Here is a 27,386-nt window from a genome sequence, read left to right as displayed (position 1 = left end):
AGGCGAGAGCTCCAGTGAACTATATTTTGGGTGGGTTGAGTGAGCATGACAGGCCCACAGGTGCTCTGAAAAGTGATTTCTAGGAGCAAAACAGAAACTAAACCTAAAAATTCCAAAAGTATTTTCCCATTTTTTTTCTATATAAACAGTTACATTGAATTAGAATCTAAAATCTTTTTTGATCAATAGTATTATGGAATACTATCAAAAATGCAAATTTCACCAATTGTCCCCCAAGCTTAAAAATTATTCTTTTATTCCAGGGTCCACTTAAAAATTGCTCATTGTATTTAGTTTTTATATCTCTTTGGTTTCTTTTTTGTGAGATTTGTCTGTTTTTCATGACATTCACTTTCTACTGTCTTTGAAGTTCATTATCTCCAGAAACCAGATCATATGCTACTTGTCTGCTCCTGCTCCTTTTGTGTCTTATCTGTTCCTCCTCTGAAGTCTTCACCATTCATATCCCTCTAGACCAGTTCCAGTACCTGGTAATATAACTGTGCAGACTTTATACTATAACTGCCACTGTCTTCTGAAAACATGGGGTAGAGGAGAAGATTTGGGTGTAAACATACAAACACATAGATAAACACATAGACGCATGGGTAAGACCCTTCTCTCCTCTGGGATTTCTCTTCTAGAGCTGTTCATTATCAGACCAGTAATGCAGGAATTTTTCAGTGCTGCTTTGCCAGCTGGACAACACTGTCCAGGGCCTCATGGTCCAGGGCTTTCAGCTGTCCAGAGCCTTACTCAGCTCTGAGATCACTGCTGGAGGTATCCCACCCACTTGGCCCAGTGGGCTGCACTTGACTTGTGCTCCAGCCCGTGGCTGGAGTGGGCATGCCACAACCAGCTTCCACCTTGGACACTGTAATCTGGATGAGGGGAATGTGGTAGCACCCAAAAAACTTGAAGACGTCAGGAAACCCGGAACTCCAAAGGAGGTGTTGTTCCTGCTGCCTGCCCCTTGGTGAGTGGGGGCATGTTAAGAGCTCTTTCATTCCCATTGCCCCACTCCATCCCACTGTTCCTGGGCTGGTCTGGCCCCGCTGCAGCTTCCTGTTGCATGGGGTGTCTGCCAGGTGCCAGCAGAAGGCAGAGGGCTACAGTGTAACGGCCTTTTTGTACCTGTGTTCAATGGGTTTTGAGCTCTTGTCCCATGTCCAAGAAGAATGAGGTTATGCTGACAACTGGAGGTTGAGCAGGGCAGAGAGTTTTACTGAGTGATGGAACAGTTTTCAGTGGAAAGGGGACTTGAAGGGGATAGCCTCATACCCAAAGTTGGGTAGCTCTCCCAAGTGTGGCTGAGTCCGGGGGTTTTATGGGCTCAGAATGAGGGACTGTGTGCTGGTTGGTTTGTGAGTGTACAAAAAAGCATAAAAAAGGAACCACTCAAAGATGGGCATGACAGTGTAAAAAACCAATTAGGGAAGGGTAGGTTTATGTAAAATAGGTGAAGGATAGGGTTCAATCAGAAGAAAGCATGCTGATTGGGAAGAGCGTTCTCAATCTGGTCTGTAGATTTATCCAAGACTTGTAGCTCGATTTTCAGGCTTTAACCTGTCTTTAGTTTCAAGGTTGTGTTTCACTGAGGATGCTCCCCTGTCTGCCTAGGGTATGTCTGCTTCCTGCTGCTATCACCAGGAACCCAGGACAAGAGAAACTGAGAATCCTCTCTGGTTGCCAAGGGTTACACTTACATTCCACTTGAAATGTTAAGTAATAACTGCAGCTTCTGGGTGATGGGCAGATGCTGGCCTGGCAAATGTCTGTAAGACTTCGATTCAGCATCTTTCCAGAAGATAATCTTTAAATACAGTGATGGCTCAGAAAGGCTGAAGGCATTTTTATTGCAGAGAGAGATTTTTAACTTGTCAGGAAAATATTTCTTTTCAGGAGAAAGACAATAAATTAATGCATGATAAAAGCTTGTCAGAACTCTTCCCCAGAGCCTAAAAGAGACACTGTCAGGCCATATATTGATAGGGAAGCAAGGATCTGCAGTGAAAGCTATTCCAGGCTTGAGTCTAGGTTGGCTTTCAACAGACAGGGATTACCCACTGCTCTCTCCTGCCTTTGAAGTTGGCTCAGGTGCCTCAGGATGGCTGAAATAGCCTATGCCAGTTCTGTACTGGGTGATGAGTTACTCCATAAGTGGTTTTAAGTCTTATCCTCTCTCTAGGTTTATCTTCTTTTTAGGGGTTTCTGCTCTGCCTCATTTCTTTTCCTCAACAGAGGAGTGCTGACTATGCCACAGGCATCATGTTGGGAGGGACAGAGTCATTGTCTTTTTCCTCCCGTCATTCAGTCAAGCAGTAGGGCAGAGCTGTGCCTTTTATAAATCTGCTCTAGTCTTAGCCAGAGCTCAGCAAGTCTTTCTTAATTCCCAAAGGGGATTGATCCTTTATCTCTCTTTCCAATTTGCATACATTGAACTCACTGAACTACTTGAGACATCCAGGTGAGTATCTCTGAATTTTGAGAGTTTTTAAAATAAAATGCAGGTATACTCCTGTATTCCAAAGTTCTCTGCCCTTTCTTTGAAAAGCAAGATACTTTTCTAATTTTTTATTTCTAATTTTTCTGGGTACATAGTAGGTGTATATATTTATGGGGTACATGAGATGTTTTGATACAGGCATGCAATGCAAAATAAGCACATAATGGGGAATAAAGTATCCATCCCCTCAAGCATTTATCCTTTGAGTTACAAATGATCTGACTATACCCTTAAAGTTATTTTAAAATGTACAATTGAGTTATTATTGACTATAGTCGCTCTATTGTGCTATCAAATAGTAGGTCTTACTCATTCTTTCTATTTATTTGGTAACCGTCAACAAACCCCACTTCCCTGCCCAACCCCACTATCCTTCCCAGCTTCCGGTAACCATCCTTCTATTCTTTATGTCCATGAGTTCAATTGTTTTGATATTTAGATCCCACAAATAAGTGAGAACATGAATGTTTGTCTTTCTGTGCCTGGCTTATTTCACTTAACATAATAAATAATGATCTCCAGGTCCACCCATATTGTTTGCAAATGACTGGATATCATTCTATTTTATGACTGAATAGTACTCCATTATGTATATGGACCACATTTTCTTTATTCATTCATCTGTTGATGGGCATTTAGGTTGCTTCCAAGTCTTAGCTATTGTGAACAGTGCTGCAATAAACATTGGAATGCAGATATCTTTTTGATATACTAATTTCCTTTCTTTTGGGTATACCCAGCAATGGGATCAATCTGTCATATGATAGCTCAATTTTTAGTTTTTTGGGGAACCTCCAAACTGTTCTCCATAGTGGCTGTTCTAATTTGCATTCCCACCAACAGTGTACAAGGGTTTCCTTTTCTTACATTCCGCCAGAATTTGTTATTGCCTATCTTTTGTACCTGGACAGAACAAGGTCCACCTGCTTGTTCTCATGGTCCAAGCAGACTGGGAAAGAAGGGAGTTTATTTCTGCAACTAGTTATAGGGAGAAGGTTGGAGTAACTTACCAGACCAACTCAAAGTTATAAATTTTTCTTCAGTGCTTATATATATTCTAAGCTCTATGCCTACATCTGGGAGTGTACCTACAAGTGGGAGTGTCTCATGCAAGCTATATCTAATCTTTAACTAGGGTCTAGGGTCTGGAAAGCTTTCTCCAGAGTCTTGGAAAGTTTCTTAATCTTAAGTGGGCCCTGGTATGAGGTGTATGTGTAAGAAAGATTTTATTATTTGATCAGACTTTAGGGTCTGAGAAAACCCAGGCTGAGTTGTAATGAGTTTGTTTTCACATTCCAGCCCTTGTACTCAGGTATCAATTTCTCCAGTTCTTTAATGTTTAATTTGTACATTCACCAGCATTATAGTAAAGGGTTAGTGGAAACTGACTGTTCTGGTTGCTAATGGAAACCTGGCCTGCCACATTTTGGATATAAGCCCTTTTAATTGGGGTGAAATGATATCTCATTGTAATTTTGATTTGCATTTCTCTGATGGTCAATGACGTTGGCACCTTTTAAAATGCCTGTTTGCCATTCGTATGTCTTTTGAAAAATGTCTGTTTAGATCTTTTGCCTATTTTTGATCAGATTATTAGACTTTTTTCCTATAGAGTTGTTTGAGCTCCTTATATATTCTGATTATTAATTTCTTTTCAGATGGATAATTTGTAGATATTTTCTCCCATGCTGTGGGTTGTCTCTTCACTTTGTTGATTATTTCTTTTGCTGTGCAGACTATTTTTAACTTGATGTGATCCCATTTGTTCATTTTTTCTTTGGTTGCCTGTGTTTGTGGGGTTTGCTCAAGAAATTTTTTTCCCAGACCAATGTCCTGAGATTTTTTCCAATTTTTTTTTGTAGTGGTTTCATAGTTTGAAGTCTTAAATTTAAGTCTTTAATATATCTTAATTTTATTTTTGTATATGGTGATAGATAGGGCTCAAGCTTAATTCTTCTACATATGGATATCTAGTTTTCCCAGCACCATTTATTGAAGAGACTGTGTTTCCCACAGTGTATGTTCTTCATACCTTTGTCAAAAATAAGTTCGCCATCGGTATATAGATTTGTTTCTGGGTTCTCTATTCTGTTACATTGACATACATGTCTGTGTTTATGCCAGTACTATGCTGTTTTGGTTTCTATAGCTCTGTAATATAATTTGAAGTCAAGTAATATGATTCCTCCAGTTTTGTTCTTTTTACTTAGGATAGCTTTGTCTATACTGGATCTTTAGTGGTTCCATAAAACTTTAGATTTGTTTTTTCTATTTATGTGAAGAATGTCATTGGTATTTTAATAGGAATTACATTGAATCTGTAGATTGCTTTGGGTACTATAAACATTTTAACAATATTAATTCTTCCAATCTGTGAACATGGAATATTTTTCCATGTTTTGCTGTCCTTTTCAGTTTCCTTTATCAGTGATTTATAGTTTTCGTTATAGAGATCTTTTACTTCTTTGGTTAATTCCTATGTATTTAATTTTATCTGTGGCTATTGAAAATGGGATTACTTTTTAATTTATTTTTCACATTGTTCATTGTTGGCCTATAGAAAAGCTACTGATTTTTTATGTTGATTTTGTGTCCTGGAACTTTACTGAATTTGTTTATCACTTCTAATAGTTTTCTTGTGGAGTCTGTAGTTTTTTTCAAACATAAGCCCATGCCATCTGCAACAATGATAATTTGACTTCTTCCTTTTCCATTTGGATGTCCTTTATATCTTTCTCTTGTCTGATTTCTCTAGCTAGGACTTCCCATACTATGTTGGATAACTGGTGAAAGTGGGCATCCTTTTGTGTTCCAGATCTTATAGAAAAGGTTTTCAGTTTTTCCCCATTCAGTGTAATACTAGTTATGGGTCTGATTTATATGGTTTTTATTTTGTTGAGGTATATCCCTTCTATCCCGAGTTTTTGAGGATTTTTCTCATAAAGGGATGTTGAATTGTATCAAATGGTTTTTCAGCATCAATTGAAATATTTATATGGTATTTGCCCTTTATTCTGTTGATATGATGTATCACATTGATTGATTTTTGAATGTTGAACCATCCTTGCATCCCAGAGATACATCCCACTTAGTCATGATGAATGATTTTTCTATATATTGTTCAATTCAGTTTGCTAGTATTTTGTTGAGGATTTTTGCATCAATACTTATCAGAGATATTGGCCTGCAGTTTTTATTTTTGATGTCTTTGTCTGGTATTGATATCAGGTTAATACTGGCCCCATAGAATGAGTTTGGAAGTATTCCCTCCTCCTTTATTTTTTGGAATAGTTTTTTTATATTTATTTTTATTTTTTTAAATTTTTTAGATGGAGTTTCACTCTGTCACCCAGGCTGGAGTGCACTGCAACTGCCGCTTCCTGGGTTCAAGCAATTCTCCTCCCTCAGCCTCCCAAGTAGCTGGGATTTCAGGTGCCCTCCACCATGCCCAGATAATTTTTGTATTTTTAGTAGAAATGGGGTTTCACCATGTTTGCCAGGCTGGTTTCAAACTCCTGACCTCAAGTGATCTGCCCACCTTGGCCTCCCAAGGTGCTGGGATTATAGGCATGAGTCACCATGTCTGGCCTTTGGAATAGTTTGAGGAGGATTGTTAATAGTTCTATTAAGTAGGATTGTTATTAGGTCCTAGCCTTTTGTTTACTGGAGGCTTCTTATTACAACTTTGATCTTGTTACTCATTATTGGTCTGTTCAGGTTTTGGATTTCTTCATGATTCAATCTTGGTAGGTTGTATAGGTCTAGGAATTTACTCATTTATTCTAGATTTTCCAATTTATTGGCATTTATTTGCTCCTAATAGCCCTGATGACCCTTTGAATTTCTGCAGTTGTAATGTCTCTTTTTTCATTTTGATTTCATTTATTTGGATCTTCTCTCTGCTTTTCTTAGTTAGTCTTACTTATGGCTGGTCAATTTTGTTGAACTATTTAAAAAATCAACTTTTTCATACATTGTTCTTTTGTGTTTTTTTATTTCAATTTTGTTTATATCTACTCCAATCCTTATTATTTATTTTCTTCTACTAATTTTTGGTTTGGTTTGCTCTTGCTTTTCTAATTCTTTAGAATGCATCATTAGATTGTTCATTTGAAGTTTTTCCTCTTTTTTGACATAGGCACTTATAGCTATAAACTTCCTTCTGAGTACTGCTTTTGCTGTATCCCATAAGTTTGGTATGTTGTATTTCTATTATCATTTGTTTCAAAAAATTTTTCAATTTTCTTAATTGCTTTATTGATCCATTGGCATTCAGGAGCATGCTAATTTCCATGTATTTGTATACTTTCCAAAATTGCTTTTTATTTATTTCTAGTTTTATTCCATTGTAATCAGAGAAGATGCTAGATATTATTTCAGTTTCTAAAAAATGTTTTAAGACTTGTTTTGTTACATAACATATGGTCTATCTCTGAGAATTATCCATGTACTGAGGAACAGAATGTGTATTCTGCAGCATTTGGATAAAATGTTCTGTAAATATTTATTAGATATATTTGGTTTATAGTGCAGATTAAGTTCAATGTTTCTTTGTTGATTTTCTGTCTGGAAGATCTGTCCAATGCTGAAAGTGGGGTATAGAAATTTCCAGCTATTATTGTATTGGGGCCTATGTCTCTCTTTAGCTCTAATAATATTTGCTTTCTATATCTGGGTGCTCCAGTGTTGGGCACATATATATTTACAATTGTTATATCCTCTTGCTGAATTGACCCCCTTATTATTATATAGTGACCTTCTTTGTCTCTTCTTATAGTTTTTGTCTTGAAATCTATTTCATCTGATATAAGCATAATGACTCCTTCTCTTTTTTGGTTTCCATTGGCATAGAATATCTTTTTCCATTCCTTTATTTTCCGTATATGTGTGTCTTTATAGGTAAAGTGTGTTTCTTGTAGGCAACAAATCAATGGGTCTTGTCTTTTCATCCATTCATCCAGTCTATGTCTTGTGATTGGTGTGTTTAGTCTATTTACATTCAATGCTATTATTGATAAGTAAGAACTTACTCCTGCCATTTTGTTGTTTTCTGGTTATTTTCTGGTCTTCTCTTCTGTCTTTCTTTCCTCCCTGTCTTCCTCTAGTAAAGATGATTTTCACTTCTGATGTGATTTAGTTTCTTGCTTTGTATTTTTTGTGTCTCCATTGTATGTTTTTTGGTTTGAGGTTACTATGAGGCTTGCAAATATTATCTCATAAACCATTATTTTAACCTGATAACAACTTAACACTATTTGTACAAACAAGACAAAAGAAAACGAATAAAAACTCTACACCTTATCTTCATCCCCCAACTTCTTAACTTTACATTGTTTCTACTTATATCTTATTGTACTATGTCTTGAAAAGTTGCTATAGTTATTTTTGATTTGTTCATCATTGATTCTTTCTACTTAGGATAAAAGTAGTTTATACAACACACTTACAGTGTTATAATATTCAGTGTTTTTCTGTGTACTTACCATTACTAGTGAGTTTTGAAACTTCAAATGATTTCTTACTGCTCATTAATGTCCTTTTCTTTCTGATTGAAGTGCTCCCTATAGTGTTTCTTATAGAACAGATCTGGTATTGAGATCCCTCAGCTTTTGTTTGTTGAGTAATTTTTTATTTCTTCTTCATATTTGAAGGATATTTTCACTGGATATACTATTCTAGGGTGAAGTTTTTTTTTTCTTTCAGCTCTTTAAATATGTCATGCCACTCTCTCCTGGCTTGTAAGGTTTCCACTGAAAAATCTGCTGCCAGACATATTGGAACTCTTCTGTATGTAATTTGCTTCTTTTCTATTACTGCTTTTAGGATCCTTTGTTGCTGACCTTTGGGAGTCTGATTATTATACACCTCAAAGTTGACTTCTTTGGGTTAAATCTGCTTGATGTTCTATAACCCTTTCATATTTGGATATTGATGTCTTTACCTCAGTTTGGAAAGCTCTCTGTTATCCCTCTGAATAAACCTTCTACTCCTATCTCTTTCTCTAGGTCCTCTTTATGCCCAATATCTCTTAGATTTGTCCCTTTGAGGCTATTTTCTAGATCCTTTATGCATGCTTCATTGTTTTTTATTCCTTTTTCTTTTGTCTCTTCTGATTGTGTATTTTCAAATAGCCTGTCCTCAAGCTTACCAATTCTTTCTTCTCCTTGATCAATTCTGCTATTAAAGGACTCTGATATATTCTTCAGTATGCCTATTGCAGTTTTCAGCTCCAGAATTTTTGCTTGGTTCTTTTTAAATATTTCAATCTCTTTGTTAAATTTATCTGATAGAATTCTGAATTCCTTCTCTGTGTTATCTTGAATTTCTTTGAGTTTCCTCAACACAGCTATTTTGAATTTTCTGTCTGAAAGGTCACATGTCTCTGTTTCTCCAGGTTTGGACTTTGGTGCCTTATTTAGTTCACTTGGTGAGGTCATGATTTCCTGGATGATGCTGATGCTAGTGGATGTTCTTTGGTGTCTGGGCATTAAAGAGTTAGGTATACATTGTAGTCTTCAGTGTCTGGGCTTATTTGTAGCCATCTTTTTTGGGAAAGCTTTTCAGATATTTGAAAGAAGTTGGATGTGATGATCTAAGCTGTATCTGCTTTAGGAGATATGCCAAGCCTAGTAACACTGTTGTTCTTGCAGACTCATAGAGGTACTGCCTTGATGGTCTTGGACCAGGTCAGGGAGAATTCTCTGGATTTTCAGGCAGAGACTCTTGTTCTCTTTTCTTACTTTGCCCCAAACATACAGAGTCTCTCTGTCTGAAGCAGTGGCTCTAGGTCTGTGATTGGAAGGGCTGCCAGGATGGTCTCTTCAATGCCTTCAAGGCCTTTTCCTCATTGTCTTGGATATTAGCACTTGGCTTTTTATTTCTTCAAATTTCTGCAGCCTGCTTGAATTCCTCCCCTGAAAACAGGCTTTTCTTTTCTACCACATGGCTGGGCTGTAAATTTTCTAAGCATTTACAGTCTCCTTCCTTTTAAAATGTAAGTTCAAGTTTCAGGTCATTTCTTTGCTCATGCCTATAAGCATAGGTTTTTAGAAGGAGGCAGGTCAATTCTTGGATTCTTTGCTGCTTAGAAATTTCTTCCACCAGATATCCTAAATCATCACTCTCTATTTCAAACTTCCACAGATCCGTAGGGCAGGGGCACAATGCCTCCAAGTTCTTTGCTAAAGCATAACAAAAGTGACCTTTGCTCCAGTTCTCAATCAGTTCATCATTTCCATCTGAGAGCTCCTCAGTCTGGACTTCATTGTCCATATCACTATCAGCATTTTGGTCACAACCATTCAACAAACTTCTAGGAAGTTCTAAACTTTCCCTCATCTTCTTTTCTTCTTCTGAGCCAACCAAACTGTTCCAACTTCTCCCCATTACCCAGTTCCAGAGCTGCTTCCACATTTTCAGGTATCTTTATAGCAGTTCCCCACTTCTCAGTATGAATTTCTGTATTAGTTTGCTCCTGTATTGCTATAAAGAAATACCTGGGACTGTATATTTTATAAAGAAAAGAGGTTTAATTGGCTTATGGTTCCACAGGATGTACAGGAAGCATATTGGCTTCTGCCTCTGGGGAGGCCTCAGGAAATTTATAGTCATGGTGGAAGGCAAAGGCAGAGCTTGCACCTCAAGTGGCTGGAGCAGGAGAGACAGAGGGAGAGGGGAGAGGTGCCAGATCTCATGAGAACTCACTCACTGTACAGTACCAATGGGGATGGTCCTAAACCATTCATGAGAAATTTGCCCCCATGATCCAATTACCTCCCATCAGGTCCCTTTTCCAACACTGGGATTACAATTCAATATGAGATGTGGGCAGGGACACAGATCCAGACCATATCAGCACCTCTCATCACTGTGTCTACTCTAATCCAGATTCATTTTTCACAGTACTATCCTTTCCCTGAGATATTACAAATTATTTTTTAATTGTTATCTCTCTCTTCCTCAACTTCCTGCCGGTGATCACAAGATACGAGAGGGAAGGGATTTTTTCTGTTACCTTTACCAGTTATGGAGCAGTATTTACAACAATTCCTGGCACACAATGATGTTCAATAAATTATTCCTTAAACAAACAAACAAATAAATAAATTTACCATGAGGCACAGTGCCATGGTAGAAAAAGTCTGAACTTAAAATTAAGGTACAGTTTTGACTCCTGGCTATGTTTGTTCCAGAGCTGCTTGTCTATGAGTGAGCCAACTAATTTTTTGAGCTTTAGTTTTCTCACTTACAAAAAAATAAAAATAATACAATCTACCTTGTAGGGGTGTTATGACATTCAAGTGAAATGGTATATACGAAAATACTTTACACATAGCTTATAAACAATATTAATTTTCAAACATTTGCTGCTATTGCTCACAGACCAATAATTATGATTATCGAACTATTCTGTTTATATTCAGAAAAGATGACAACACTTTATGCTTGGCAGTTAGCCAGTTTAAACATATCTGATCACAGATATTTTCTTTCCTCAGAAAACACAGGTGGCTATACTGCAGTCTGATTATTTTGACCATTTGGGTGTGACTCTTATTTTTAACCCAAGTATTCGTGGAGTCTATTATCTAAAAAGTCCTTGCCCATGGAAGAAAGACCTTGTTCTTTAGGTTTCTAGGTGAGGAAATTTCAAATAGATATCCAGGGTGGGTATCATTAGAACAACTTTACTCAAAAGCCTAGAAGTTAAATAAATATGTGGAGGGCTATTATTTTGAAGTTTCCAGTTTACAGGTAGATTTGAATTATTTATTATATAATGTATTTATTATATTTATTTGTGATTATTTTCATAAATGATTACTTTGATCATTTATTGAAAGTTTGAATTTTAATTTAACATTGAATATTTTCTTTAGCTAAATGCTGTTATAGCACAACCTTTGGTATCTAAAATATTCTATTTTTAACTTTTAATTTTGACAAAATGCATATAAGTTTAGCAGAATTTGAGAAGCTATTGATACAGATATTAATTAAATATATATTTATTAAATTATCCATTTTGAAATTTGGCAATATATATCCAAGGCTTTAAAAATGATTATACTCATTGATCTAATAATTTCACTTTGAGAGATTTGTCCCAAAGAATGAATCATAGTTACAGGCAAATCTTTACGTATAAAGTTGTTTATTGTAGCATTGGTTGTAATAGAAAACTTAGGGTAAATAACCTAAATGTCCAATAATAAGGAATCAGTAAAATATATTACAGTGTATTTTTAAAAAGGAATATTGCAAAGCCAGAAAACAGATGTGGATATTTAATGTTATGAGAATTATTCAAGATATAGTAGTAAATGAAAAAAATCAGTCCGAATACTATGTGTATGTGTGCATGTGAATATTCCTTGTTTAATGGAACAATCTGGGATTGGTGGGGTTCAGACAGAAAATGCCTTTATTTTTGACCAACTGCTACCTTCAAACCTCCTTTCCCTGCCCCTAATGATATATTGGAAAGACGTCTTAGCCTTTCTGTTATTTCCTGTTATGAGTATGGTTTCCATAATAACAGTTCATTTTCAGACATTAAAAGGTCTTGTCCCTTTTAAATGAAAATGTTAACCTCACACTCAATTCAAAATTCTTCTTCCCTTCATGACTTTCACCCCAGACTGGGACTTGCCACAGGGAAGGAGGTGTGTGTGGCCTATTTTTTTGTTTTGTTTTGTTTTGTTTTGTTTTTCACTCATCCTCCCATCTCTTCTTTGCTGCTTTGGCTCTTTTGAGGCTGGAAGGGAAAAGGAGTATTAGAGGAACAAGAGTAATGGTCTTACTGGTAGTATCGTAATCTGCCTACATAGCAGGCATCAAAAGCCTGGCTATTAAATTGGGTACGGTAATGGCTTCTATGGATATTCTGAAAAATTCCCATGGTAGGTAGTTCTGTGATATAAGCAACGTATTCCAGTGAACTCTTACAACAACCCCTCTCATGAAATGCATTGTTGATACACTGGATTCTCTGACATCTGTTGGCTGCCTTCTTTTGCAAAATAAATTCAAAATAACTTGAGCCTAGCTACTCTCTATGGGCTATACTTGGATCACAGAAAACTCATACATTTTAGCTACACAAAATAATCACAGGGTAAGATTTCCCACTGCTGCCCTCTCTCTGTTTTTCCATTGAGAGGCCGCACTGGCCAACCTCCAGCCTTTAGCATTTTCCAGATGAGAAGCTGTTGTCAGTCTTTTTGTTCATGTATGACCCCAGATGCCAGAGGGATCTCAAGTTCTCCCAAGAACTCTCTTCCTTGGCAAAGCTGGGTTTCTACAATGTAGCAGAGACAGACAAAGCCATTAGAAAGTAAAGACTAGGTCATAGATTAGTAAGATAGAACAGCATAGCAGGGATGGAATTCATAAGACAAGAGCAAGTTTGTAGGTGAATAAAGGGGGCTTACAGAGTCAATTTGGTTCTGTTTCTAGGATAGGTTGATGAACTTATAGCTTGATAAGGAAACAAAAACATGTAGGGTTGGAATTAAGGGGGTCCATTATGAGATAGTTGCAGTATCCAGGTACTTTCAAGGTGAGAGAATTGAGGTTCAGCACATTGTCTAATATTCTTAATCTGCCATGTAATAATTTATATCTGACTATCAAATTGGAGATACTTTGTTTTAAAGATAAAAAAGTATGTGTCAAAGCTCAACATAAACAAATATTAAAAATGTATTCATGGCTCTAAATAACAATTTATAATTAACAGTTTCCTTCTGACAGGAAGATAATATAATTTTAACAGGATATATTATTCTTTTAGGATATGCATGAGCAATTTGGCTTAGACCTAAAGGATTTGTTGCATTACTTTTAGTATGTATATTGAATTTCATTCTTTATACAACAATTTAGCAGCTTTTTGCTTATGGCACTTAAGAATATTCAAAGAGACTATCTCCTCTGTTTTAACTTTACAGGGTATTTGCTTATTCCTTTGCTTCATTTTCAATTAAGATTTTTAAACAAACATGTGTACTAATGGAGAAAAATATGCAACAGCAAAGTTAGAATCTCTAGGGAAAAGCCAGCTGGCCATTTTCCAGGTAGTATTCATCATTTTCATGGATTTATTAGTGGCCAAGTATCAGTCTTAGAGTCTCAGTTTCCAAAATTATGAGCACTGAAAACAAATTAATTTTTCAGGTATTGTTTCACATTAATCAAGCTCATAGAAATTAATGTATGAAACAGAAGGCCAATTTATTAGTTTTCCACCAGAAACATAATGGTTCATATCTAGTGGAAAATTTTAATTGCTAACTCAGCAACCAGGTACCTCCTCTTCCTAGTAATACCTGAAGTTTGGTTGGGAAGCCATACCCTTGCCTTTGGAGTCCAGAAGGTCAGTTCTCGGTGTAGACCATGTTTGGCCTAACGAGAAAATAACATTCCATTAAGGCATTTGAAAAGGGAGAGGCATTAATAACAATAATTTCAGGCCAATAGGAAATTGGAATGGTCTGAGAAATCAGTACATGTGATTCCCTTACCTAAGCAGTCCAGTTAGGAAGAATTTCTGAATCCTTCTTGGAATCTTATAAATATGTTCCCTTCCACTGAACGTGTACAATGGAACACATAGCCCCAAATGTTACTCGGAATGAAACAGTCTTTGAAGAAGGGAATATGTAGAAATGAAAAGAAAATAGGTCCTCAGTGACACATTAAGCTGTTGGGTCAGCCAAACTTGAAGCCCGCGCTATGTTTAGATTTCCATTCACTTGAACCAATAACTCTATTTATTTATTTACCTATTGGGCCCAAATTTCTCTTTCAATTCAGTTTTCCTATTGACATAGTATATAATGAATCAGTGGGAATAAATTAACATAGGTTTTGAATTAGTATTTCTTTTACTTTTTATTTTGAAATAATTATAGATTTATAGCAAGATACAAATAAATGAATAAAAATGCCCATGTGCTGTTCGCTCAGCCTCTCACAACGTTAATGTTATTTTGCATAATTATTGTGTGATATTAAAACCAGGTAATTGACCTTGGTATTGTCCATGAACACATTCTGATTTTGTGTTATACATACGTCACACATGTGTTTGCGTGCATGTGTGAGTATGCAGTTTGATGAACTTCAATTACACAGGTAGCTTTATGTAACTACCACCAAAGTTAAGACACATAACTGTACCATCCTTACCAGGCTCCTTTGTGTTACCTCTTGTAGCCAACAAGACTCCTATCCTTCATCCTTAGCTATTCACAACCACTAATCTATTCTCTATTACCATATTTTAATTTCAAGAGTATTATATGAATGGAATTATACAGTATACAACCAGTTGAGAATGCCTTTTTTCATTCAGTATAGTTGTCTTAAAGCTTATCTAAATTGTTGAATGCATTAATAATTCATTCCTTATTAATTTTGAATAGTATTCCATGTATGAACCCACCACAGTTTATGTAACCATTTACCCACTGAAGGGCATTTGAGTAGTTTCCAGTTTTGGGTTCTTACAAATAAGTTGTTATAAATATTTGCATACAAAGCTCTGTGTGAACATGTTTTCATTTCTCTAGAATAAATGCTTAATGATGTAGTTGCTGGGTCATATGGTAAGTCCACTTTTAGTTTTAAAAGAAACTTCCAATCTGTATTCCAGAGTGGCTGTGCCATTTTACATTCCCACCAGGAATAGATTACTGATTTGGTTTCTCTGCATCCTTGCCAACATTTTGTGTTATTAAGATTTTTAATTTTAGTCATTTTGATATGTGTGTTCCCTTAGTCTTCAAACAACTTTGACTTGGGTTTTCTGTTGCTTTTGAAATGAGAAATTCTAATTGAGGTACCGCAGGATAGGACAATTGAGACCCCTAGGCAGGATATAAAATATTGTTTGGTGAGAATGGAGCCAGAACAAGGGGGAGTATTTACAGGATTTAAATATGAATGACATCACACTGTCACACTCAAATCATTAGGTTTTCAAAAGCAGTGATCTGTTCCAGGAGCTGGAGACGGCAGTCCTTGGGCCAAGGCTCCCTTCTTGGGCAGTTCTGGTAGCAGGCTTTTAGGCACCAGCCTTGGAGCATCTACTTTGTAGATTCATATATTTTCATGCCTGACTAGTCCTACTTTTTAAAGTCCTACTTTTGATAAGCTTTACATTAAAAGGTAATCTTTTTTACATATATTAATATATTTAATGAGATTATAGTTATAAAACCTTCTTTTGGTCTCAGGTGGCTCATTCTATGCATACAGTCACCTTTACAAAAATCACCTTTGAAAATCTTATTTCTTTTTCTGTATCTCTCACAGAACAGTAATAGGACACAACCCAAAACTCAGAAAAACATTTTTCAAAACTCATTCTCTTTCTTTTGCAGTTCTTTAGCATCTTTCAGTTTTCTCAGAGACCCTCATGTGAAATTCCTAAACTTTTGTCAAATCTGACATTTTGGCCCATCTGTAAAATCTTTACTTGACTTCTTCTCCTTCTGTTTTATCCAAAGGTTTTTCCAACATTTTAATGCCATGTGCAAATTAGTGGGAGCTTGGGCATTCATCTAGCAAGCAAGGATCCTTCCATTTTACTCTTGGCCTTACTTTCCTGGTTTTTATGTTTGCATTCACCCTTTTCTGTAACACTGTAAGCCTAGAATAGGTCTGGCTAAGCCACTTAGAAGATGAACTTTACTTATGGGGAACCTGAGCCAGAAAACTGAAAATTCTCTTGTGTGGAAGGTTGAAAATATTCCCTTCATCTCAGCACATAGTGAGATCCTGTAGATCCAAAGGCCATTCTATCTCAAAAGTAACTTGGCATCTCTCTGCTCAGTGCAACTGTGTGTTAATATTAGAGCTGAACTCTCAAAGGACAATGTTATTTCCCTGATTTCCAAGTCTTGGGGGTGGCAATGGAATGGGGATAAGTTCAGGGGTGAAGAAATTGCTAGAATTTCGCTGTAACCTCCATAAGCTCCATTTCTGGTTAGATTGATTTGTTTTGTTTTATTTCTGCTATTGGTTATAGGCGGCCTACAAATCCATCAGTGACACTGGGGGAGCTGGCCTCAAGTGTGTGCCCTAATAATGCAGGGTCAGCAGCACAATATTTAAATATGAAAGAAAGCACATTCATTACCATATTTTTACATCTAAATTTAGGCTAAAAAGCACTCAGGGCAATTTGCATTCATTTTAGGATGGAAACATTATACTTGATAGGCACATCAGTTAGCGGGAGCTATGTATAGCATCTCTGTTCACCTTTGCATGCTGCTGCACAGTTGTCTGCAGAGGGAGGGAACTCTCATTTTATAAACACCTGTCATGATCAGCATTTTTGCACACCTTGCCCGATAACCTGTATGTGGCTGTGGCTGAATCTCAGATACAGGACCAACTGACATCTCCACATTGTATGTAAGACTGATTTTTGTGTAACTGAAGACATGATTTTGAGAGGTCTGTTGCCATTTATAATCCTGTTTTAGGCTGGGAAAAGAATGAATGCATCATTTTTTCACTTGGAAAGAGAAGCCTGGTAATTTCAGCTGCATGGGTCATACTCTGTTGAAAAGTACTGAATAAAATTTCAGTATTCTGGGGACATATATCAATTTTTTAATATTCCACACAGATGCCATTGGCCTGAGATGTTCTTCAGCTGTTTGTGATGACCACACATCATTGGTTCCTGCTTTTCTGTCTGTTTTACCTCCACATCTATTCATATATCTGGCTTCTGTTGATGTCTTGCTAGTGTTTGACTCTTGTTGATTTCTTTAGCATAAAATTTATGTCAGATGTTCTTAGGTAGAGTGTGGGGTATCAGAATTACCTATGCTAGATCCTCCCCACATTCTCGTCTGTGCCCCAGGGATTCTGATACATCCTCAAACTCTTGATTCAGAACAACAAATTTTTTTTTTTTTTTTGAGACGGAGTCTGGCTCTGTCGCCCAGGCTAGAGTGCAGTGGCGCAATCTCGGCTCACTGCAAGCTCCGCCTCCCGGGTTCACGCCATTCTCCTGCCTCAGCCTCTCCGAGTAGCTGGGACTACAGGCGCCCGCCACCGCGCCCGGCTAATTTTTTGTATTTTTAGTAGAGACGGGGTTTCACCGTGGTCTCGATCTCTTGACCTCGTGATCCGCCCGCCTCGGCCTCCCAAAGTACTGGGATTACAAGCGTGAGCCACCGCGCCTGGCCCAGAACAACAAATTTTGATGTTTCTCTTCATAAATTTCATTCAGGCAGGAAGTAGTTTTGGAGAGTGTGAGGACCTTGGCAGGCAAATGCATTGGGAAGGGAGATTTGGTAAAGCTAACTGAGATGAGATGAAAGCCCCCTTGATGTAAGTCTGACAAGCAGATGGTATCTGGTACTGTTGCTCCCAGAAGCTAAGCTTTGGGTTGGCTGGATTATGCCAGGAAGATGGAGAGCCAATTTCCAGATCTATTGCTCTTGTGGCTTGGAAAAGCCTCCTCCTTCCCATTCATATATCAAATCCTGCTTGTACATCAGGATCCTCCTTAGGTCTTATCTGTTCTTGAAGCCTTATAGTTAACCACAATTTATGCCTTCTTTGATTTCTCTTTTTTTAATATAAGTACTGCTTTTTGAACAGTTAGTACTTATATTTCATATTTCATTATAAAATGCTTATAATCTTTGACTGTTCTCTGAGTATATACCTCATCATTCTAACAAGGCTACAAGCTTCTCAAAGGCTATAACTTATACCACATTTCCAATTTTCCAGAAGAAAGAACTTTGAACAGAAAGTTCTTTCTGAGAGGAAGATAACTAAAATTTGTTTGGCATTACGATGTGCCAGGCATTGTGGGAAAGCCCTTGATATTTTACTTCAATTTATTTCTGCATGCTATTATCACATTTTTTTTTACAGATTATTAAAGTGAAGTTTGGAGTTTTTAGTAACTAGCTGGAAAGCACATGAATCATAGCAGAGAATGTAGAGATTTGATTTAGGCTTATAGGACTGCATTTTCAGTTGCAACATGGACAACAATTAAGTATTGGCCTTCCTATGTTTTAAAAGTTGTCTATTATCCATTTTATTTAGAGATTCTACTATCTTCTCTTTTTACTCTGAAATATAGGTAATTTTTATACCTTCCTGTAATTTTTCAATGCTAGCTTTCATTGTTACTATATTTTATAATTTCAAATTAAATGATGGTTGTATAATGACACTATGACCAATCAATTGGCCAAAAGTCTTGATACAATTTCTTTTGGGAGCATGATGCTTATAAATATATACATAATTATTGCTATCAAAATCATCTATTTTTCACCTATTTTAGAGACTTTATGAGACTTTAGAGTTTTTATTTAAATAAAGTCTCCATTTTAGAGACTTTAGAGACTTTATGAGCTCAGACCTCTCATTTTATCTATAGGATGCTTTTAGTAGTGGGAATAGAAAAGTTTACCGTGAAGATGCTATTTGCATTAACACTGATATTTATTTATCATAGAAAATAATCTTCACATAGATTCAGGAAGTCACTGAACTGCAATTATATTTGTACTATTTAATATTTCCCCAAAATTTCAGTTCTTTTTTCTAGGTATTTGAATATCAAGATATTTAATCTTTCAGTTTTCCTTTATTGATAATTAGAGTAAATCAGTAAACATGCTTACCAATTCTTCTGACTTTATAATGCTAGTCAGAAAATTTTATTAATTCTGACAGTTTCCAATATACCAGCTATTCTTTATCAGCTATTTCAAGTGTTGAATTCTTGGAAGATTTTACAACCATTACTTTTCAGATACTTTTTTATTGCTTTCTGACTGCCAAAATCTTTTCAGTAACAATTCAATTTTTGAGAACTGTGCTTAATAGCCTCTGACTTTAAAAATTATTTTTGTGTGTGTGTGTTTCCCAATGCCAGCTTTTAGTTTTCTTAATCTCCCCAGGGAATATTTTAAAGTACCATCTCATTTGTTTTAATCCCCTTGCTAGCATTAACATCTTCAGGCTTATAAATACTTATATGACTCAATAAGCTTCAGGTTTTATCCATCGTATATCTGCACCTTGCCACCCAGCTTTCTACTGAAGTCTCATGGTATGTTAAATATGCTTTTTGGTTATTTGCACCTGGGAGACTAAATCTCAGGTGAAGAAACTATTATAAGTGCATCTCATCCCTTGGTTTGCTTGATATTGTTTTTATACTTGTGGTGAAACAGGTGGAGAATTCTGCATCTGTCTCTGTTAATTAGGCAAATAGATAGTGACACTCAGGTGTAGAGGAATTAAGTGCATATTCTAGAATCAGACAGCCGTAGACTTGAAACTTGGCTCTGCTATTTGCTAGTAACAACTGTGAGCAAATTATTTAACCCTATTGTGCTTTAATTTCCTCCTCATCAAAACAGATAATTGTAGTCAGTACCTCATTCATGTAGGGAGGACTAAATGAGATAATATAAAATAGTGCATATACATATACTTATGTGTGTGTGTATGTGTGTGTGCCTGTAAATACTCTAAAGCTTTATATGGAATGCATTTGTCTTGATTTCATCGCCATGCATATAGAAATAGCCCATGGCACTCCATCTTTCCTACTCATAGTATAATGTAGTAACTTTTGGTATCCCACAATGGCATTCTTTTGCAGAAAAAGACAAGTTGTATCTTTTTTTATTTTTTGAGTAGCGTATGCTGATCTTTATAGAAAATACTAGCACTCTTTTCAAATTATTGTCTGCCAAGAGATATTGGCAGCTCCATGTCTTGCCTGTGACTGTCACAAGAGGGAAAATCAATACAACAACCAACTGATGTGAAGCTGTCTAAGGCCATGATTATCTCAGCTCTTTAAAAAAAAAAAATTAAGACTTTCACAAATGGCCTTGGTACATTTTTTAGGTCCATGAAAAACCTTTAACTGTATTTACACATAAAAATAGGCACATGAATTCAAATCTCCAAGAAAAGGGCTGGGGCTGAATTGGGGGGAAACATATTACTTTGTTATGTGCACTCACCTATGGTCTGCATATGCTAAATAATTACTCCTTCCTGATTCAATTTCTGTCTGTCCAAGCTCCATCTCTTCTTAAAGGTTTTTGAACTCAGCTGTCCCTTTCTTCAGGAAATTTTTGAAAGCCTCCCTTAGAATGAAGTCAGCCATGCTCTTTATTTTCTTAACCTTGGTTATATCTCTTTCATGAGACTTCATATACTGCATCATAGACTTTATGAGATCAGACTCTCATTTTATTTATCTTGTGTTTAGTCTTATAAACCACCCACGTTGCTTTACCTCTTGCCTAGTACACTGGCTAATGTGGGTCAGTTCTCAAAAAATTGTCCCTGAATGAAGGGATTTATGAATAATTAGAACTGGTATGGAACTTATAAATCATTTAGTTTAATTCCTCATTTTATCTATGAGAAAAATTGAGGTCTAGAAAGGTATCTAATTTTGTCTAAGATCACATGGCAAGCACAGAAAAAGGAAAAAATAAGACCTTATTTATATTGGTGTACATTTTTAATTAAAATGATTGGAATCTTAAAAGTACTGGTGCTTGAGAATTATAAATCTCTAGAATATCTGAGACATTGTTTTGAAAGTAGTTGTGGCAAATCAGGTATTTATCTATAAATATTGCTGATGAGATTCCTATTTATTCAAACTCATTACTTGACAAACATCTTTATACAGAAACATAAATTCTGTATTGAATTGTGCTCATCTTGAACAATGCAATACAGAATTGTGCAATACGGTATGTACAATATAGAATTACAGAGTAATCTTGCATCATACATTATTCGATGTGTTGTAAATTGAGTTGGCCAATCAACTGTTCATAATTGTCAGATTACGTTGGCAAAATAGACTCCTGTGGCAACTAAAAAAAGATAGAAACTAAGTTTCCTACTCTACAACACTGCTATCACAAGAACTGTAAAAATGAAATATTTTGTGAACCAAATACTACCGCATAAATGCATTTTTTGTTAGCCAGCAGGCACAAAACATTGAAACACTCTTTTCCTATAAACCCAGTGAAAACTCTGCTTTTTAAAAAATCTTTTCAGGTGCTCTGACAAGGACCTTGCATGAATCATTCATCTGGAGAAAATGACAATATTCTGTCAGCAGCATTAGCTAACCCTGTTGGATCAAGAAACAGATTCCACCACTAAATGTGGGGACACAGGATGAAACAGAGTTTGATATGGCTGTTACTTTGAAGGTATCCTACTGGGCTCACCAGAGTTGTGTGTGTGTGTGTGTGTGTGTGTGTGTGTGTGTGTGTTTGGTATAAAAATCTTAAAAATTAAAGTAACAATAATATACAATTTTCTTTTCAAATAAAATTGACCAATTATTTTTTTGTCTTTTTATTTTGTTTTAGTTAGGGACAGGATATTCAAAAGTGCATTCCTAATTTTTTAATAATAGCTTTTTTGAGATGTTATTAACATAGCTTCCAGCTCATAAAGTATATAATTCCATGGTTTTCAGTGTATTCACAGTTGCACAAACATCACCACAATCAATTTTAGAACTTTCTTTTATCATTTCCATCAAAAACGCTGTACCCATTAGCAGTCATCCTCCATTTTCCAACTCTTTTCTCCTCCCCACTGACCTCCCCACCAGCCTTAGGCAACCACTAACCTTCTTTCTCTATATATAGATTTGCCTGTGTGGGCACTACACCATAAATGGAGTCATACACTACGTGCTTTTTTGTGGTCGACTTCTTTCACTGTTTGTGAAAGGTTGTGTTTTCAAGGTTCATTCATGTTATAGAATGTATACAAGTCCCTTATGACATATATGATTTGAAAATATTTTCTGTCATTCTATAAGTTGTCTTTTCACTTTCCACATGGTGTCCTTTGAACACAAAAGTTTTAGGTTTTGATAAAATCCAAGACCATGAAAAATTATACCTATTTTTTCTTCTAACAGTTTTATAGTTTTAGCTCTTAAATTTAGGTCTTTAAACATTTTGAGTTCATTTTTGCTTGTGGTGTGAGGTAGTTGCTCAACTTCATTTTATTCCATATGGATATCTAGTTGTCCCAGCACTATTTGTTGTAAAGACTATTCTTTCCACCTCTATTGTCTTGACACCCGTGTTGAAAGTAAATTGCCTAAAAAAGTAACAGTTTCTTTCTAGACTCTCAATTATATTTGTTGATATATATCTATAACTATATCTATGCCAGTAGCACACTATTTTGATTGTTGTAGCTTTTTTTTTCTTTCTTTCTTTTTTTTTTTTGAGATAGAGTCTCACTCTGTTGCCCAGGCGGGAGTGCAATGGCACTATCTTGGCTCACTGCAACTTCTGCCTCCTGGGTTCAAGCAATTCTCCTGCCTCAGCCTCCCGAATAGCTGGGATTACAGGAATGTGCCACCATGCCCAGCTAATTTTTTTGTATTTTTAGTTGAGATGGGGTTTCACCGTATTGACCAGGCTGGTCTCGAATTCCTGACCTTGTGATCCATCCACCTCGGCCTCCCAAAGTGCTGGATTACAGGCATGAACCACCGTGCCTGACTGATCGTTGTAGCTTTGTAGCAAGTTTTGAAATTGGGAAATGTGAGTTCTCCAACTTTGTTCTTTTTCAATATTATTTTGACTCTTTGGGTCCCTTGAATTTCTATATGAATTTTGGGATAAGCTTTTCAATTTCTTCAAAAAGCCAGATTAGAATTTTGATAGGGATTGCACTGAATTTGTAGATCAATTTGAGGAGTATTGCCATTTTAACAATATTAAGTCATCTGATTTATGAGCATGAAATATCTTTCCATTTATTTAAGTATTCTTTAATTGATTTCAACAATGTTTTGTGGAGAAAGCTACTCCAACCTCATCAGGTGATTCTCCCTGATGACAAACATATTCTTATTTTTTGAAATTCTTATTATTTGAAACAAATTCTTATTATTTGAAAGCAGAAAAGAAACATAAGATGATGTCCAATAATTTCATATCTATCCCTGACAAGGAAGAAAGAAGAATGGAGGTGCGGGTGCTCTGGAGTTTTCAGAGATATTAGGCTTCATGCTACAACTGTGAAGCTGTAAAGGGAAGCACTGAGTAGTTTTAAGGGTTTGAGCCCTTAGAAGTTAGTGACTCTAATGTGTGAAATCCCTCTAGCAGACATTAAACGTGGGCAGTTGAAAATAGAAAATACTAATTACCTACAGAAATAATTAGGAAGATCCAAACAAGGATATGGAGAGAAGTAGCTCATATAGCTCAGAGTTTGACTTCATTCATGAAGGGCAGAGGTGCCTGTATAAAATTCCAAGCCAAACACGTATCTTGAACATCACTAATTTCAGCAGTGAAAATGTACTTGTAAGGTTCTTTGTAATACTATACAAACTCTTTAGTGCAGATTCAGATATTGATATTTGAAGGTCTTGTTGCAGCCGCAGTCCTGGAGGGTGAACTCCTGATTACTTCAAATACTAACATTGTGTATTAGTCCATTGCACACTGCTATAAAGAACTTCCTGAGACTAGGTAATTTATAAAGGAAATAAGTTTAATTGACTTGCAGTTCAGCATGCCTGGGGAGGCCTCAGAAAACTTACAATCGTGGCGAAATGTGAAAGGGAAGCAACGCACCTTCTTCAGAAAGTGGCAATCCTTCATGTGAATGAAGGAAGAACTACCACAGACTTATAAAACCATCAGATCTCGTGGGAACTCACTCACTATCATGAGAGCAGCATAAAGGAAACTGCTCCCATGATTCAATTACCTCCACCTGGTCTTTCCCTTGATAGGTGGGGATTATGGGGATCACAATTCAAGATGAGATTTTTGGTGGGGACAAAGCCAGACCATATCACAATGCATTAGGTTATAGTTTAGGTTTAATTCACACATTTTGTAACACTGTTTGTACAGAATTATTTCAAAGTAAATTACATATAATATTATAGCAGTATGCTCATCTTGGAGTCCTGAGCTCTCAAAAGTTCATTCATGTGGTCCTGGGAGCTATTTCCTGTCCTTTCAAGAGCCTGATAGAAATAATTGTAAGAATTCCCAGGTTAACTAAAACCATATATTTTTTTGCTTTTGTGTTATTCCAGTGTGTTAACACTAATTTCCTCATGCCTAATAGAAATTGTTATTGGCAGTCATACATGTTTTTGAAGTACTAATAGTAAGGAAAGCATATTTTTAATAATTATAACTTATTTAATGTACAAGGTCATTATACATAGGGCACCTATAAGGTTAAACTCTACTAAAAAGGCCTGGATAGTGATGTGAGTTAATTATGAGAATTAGAAGCAATGTTTTCAATGAGTTTCTGAATAGTTGCCTTGGAAATTAGAATTCTAGGTTGTCTGTATTAGTACTTGAATCTATAAGATCAATTTTAGGTGTCATGATTATACTAATAGAACATTGTATAGTAATAAATCAATACTTTGATATTCTCAGCTTTACTATCTCTTAGGGATTCATATTTAGTTTTGATTTATTTCAGAAAAAATAATACAATCAGCTTGTTCAAAAACTGTAAACTAAAGACACTCAGCTAATTGTGGTCACTTGAATTTCCAGAAGCTGTATTTTCATGAGCTATAGATGATTTCATGTGTGCCCAATGCAAGGGAGGGTATTAAAGGCAAGGGGCTCATTTATGTTAACTATCCTACCTTCTGCCTTGCCAAGTCATCTCTTTTCTATTGCTATTAATAATATATGTGGCTGTACCACAGAATGCTATGAGATATGTTTAGATGACAGCCACCATTTCAGCCTGTGATTGAAAAACTTGCAACTGTTTCTTTTTTCACCCCAACTGTGCACTAACCCTTGTTCTCCAACTCAAACTGAACACAATACATATCTTTGATGGCAATAACATTTTGCTGTCTTGATATACACTGGTTCTAAGCTTCTATTTTATTACAGCAGTGCCTTTTATTTCTTGGCCTGTCAGTGCTCTTTGATTTAAAGTTCTGGATATTGTTGTGTCACTGAGAATCTACTGTATTAATCTGTTTGTACAATATGTCAAAACAGGTAATTAGGCTATTGTTTGAATCAAAAGACCTATGTAGTCACATAAAACAGACAACCTGGTACTGGCTTGAAAGGAGGCATAAGGGTTTATCCCTCACACTGAAAAAGAGAGAATAAAAGGTAGGTTCTGGAGGACTGTATTGAATACTCCAATGTGAGAAATCTGGAGGAAATAAGGGTTTTCTAGCAGAGATAGCCAGAGACTCTTTGTTCTATCTTGTGGGTAGTGGTAATCAGTTATGATTATATTTGTTGCTTAGTAATAGAAACGTGGAATACTAACAGCTTAAATAAGATAAAGTATATTTCTCTCTTTGATAAGCAGATAGAAGATAAGCAGTAAAGAGCTTGTATGATGTCACAACGAAAATTAAGAACTCAGGTCCTTCTATTTTGTTGTTATTTCACCTTCAACATGTGGCTTCCACCTTATGGTTCAAGATGGCTGCTTGAATTATAACCGTAACTCCAAAGTTTAGCAAGCAGGAAGCAGAAAGAGAAAGTGAAGGCTGAACCTCATCTTTTTAAGGATACTTACTGTATACCACATATGACATATCTGCCTATATGCTATTGGCCAGAACTTAGTCACGTGACTTTACCTATCTCTGAGGAATTTTGGAAAATGTAATCTTTATCCCATACTCAGACAGAACTCATCTTAGCTCTGTAACCAGCTAAGCGTCATAATTTATATTGCTAAGGAAGAAAAAGCAAATCAACATTAATAGAACCAGCTTCAGGGAGCTGAAGGTACTCAATAGTTGGGAATATTTAGAAGGGTGAAGGAGGTTGAAGGTATATCATTAGCTAGTTTAGTTGTTAGAAATCCAAAACCTGAGGTTCTTTTCTACAATGGGCCATCCTAGATCCTCAAATAGTCTTTTGAAGTCACATGGTCAATGGAAATGAGACCACAATGGCTGCCCCATAACAGGCCTTTCTGTCAATTTTCAGATGCACTTCTAAGGTATAGGTTGTCCTGTTGTGACTTTTCCTTGCTTTTGGAGGTTTCTGTATTTCTCTTATAAAATCTCTTCTGCTGATTGTCCAAATGTGCCATGCTCTTGAGTCTGTGAATAGAAGCTGCTTAATGTTCATTCAAACATATATTACTTTCACATAAATATAATGGGATCAGTAGAACTGAACAGATGAATTAGAAACAAACATTAGGATATGCAAAAATTTAGATTATAAAAAGGTGTGTCATAAATTAATTGAAAAAGGATTTATTAAATAATTAATATTCAATATAAAATACACATATTAATAATGTGAGAAATGAAATGAAAAAAACTAATTCCCTACCACATACTTGATACCTAAATAAATTCTAGGTGGATTAAAATGTTAACTGCTTAAAATCAAACCATAAGAAAACTAGAAGGAAATACAGGTGAATTTGGAAGGGTTATTTTTAAAAATGATAACATTCAGAGGTGGTAAAGGTGGAGTAAAACAACTCGTATAGAGTGTAAATTGTCACACCTTTGTAGAAGAAAATTTGATAATGCATATAGAGTCAAAGTACTGAAATTCTTTATCTTAGTAATTCTATGTTTAGAAATAAACCTTAAATAAATAATCTGAGGCCAGACGAGGTGGCTCATGCGTGTAATCCCAGCACTTTGGGAGGCCGAGGCAGGAGGATCACTTGAGGTCAGGAGTTCAAGACCAGCCTGGCCAACATGGTGAATCCCTGTCTCTACTAAAAATACAAAAATTAGCTGGGCATGGTGGTTCATGCTTGTAATCCCAGCTATTTGGGCGGCTGAGGCAGGAGGATTGCTTGAACCTGG

This window comes from Nomascus leucogenys, chromosome 18, assembly GCF_006542625.1.
Source record: "Nomascus leucogenys isolate Asia chromosome 18, Asia_NLE_v1, whole genome shotgun sequence".
Classification (NCBI taxonomy): Eukaryota; Metazoa; Chordata; class Mammalia; order Primates; family Hylobatidae; genus Nomascus; species Nomascus leucogenys.
The sequence above is the reverse complement of the archived record's forward strand: the minus strand, read 5'-3'. Positions refer to the sequence as shown.